Here is a 230-nt window from a genome sequence, read left to right on the forward strand (position 1 = left end):
TCACACTGTCTAAAGTCCTGAAACATTCCAGCACCTTCAGGACCTTGGACAGGTTCTTCAACAGTTCCTACAGTCCTTCACACTGTCTAAAGTCCTGAAACATTCCAGCACCTTCAGGACCTTGGACAGGTCCTTCAACAGTTCCTTCAGTCCTTCACACTGTCTAAATTCTTGAAACATTCCAGCACCTTCAGGACCTTGGACAGTTCCCTCAATCCCTCACACTGTCT

Source organism: Austrofundulus limnaeus, unplaced genomic scaffold, assembly GCF_001266775.1.
Source record: "Austrofundulus limnaeus strain Quisiro unplaced genomic scaffold, Austrofundulus_limnaeus-1.0 Scaffold37, whole genome shotgun sequence".
In the NCBI taxonomy this organism is placed as follows: domain Eukaryota; kingdom Metazoa; phylum Chordata; class Actinopteri; order Cyprinodontiformes; family Rivulidae; genus Austrofundulus; species Austrofundulus limnaeus.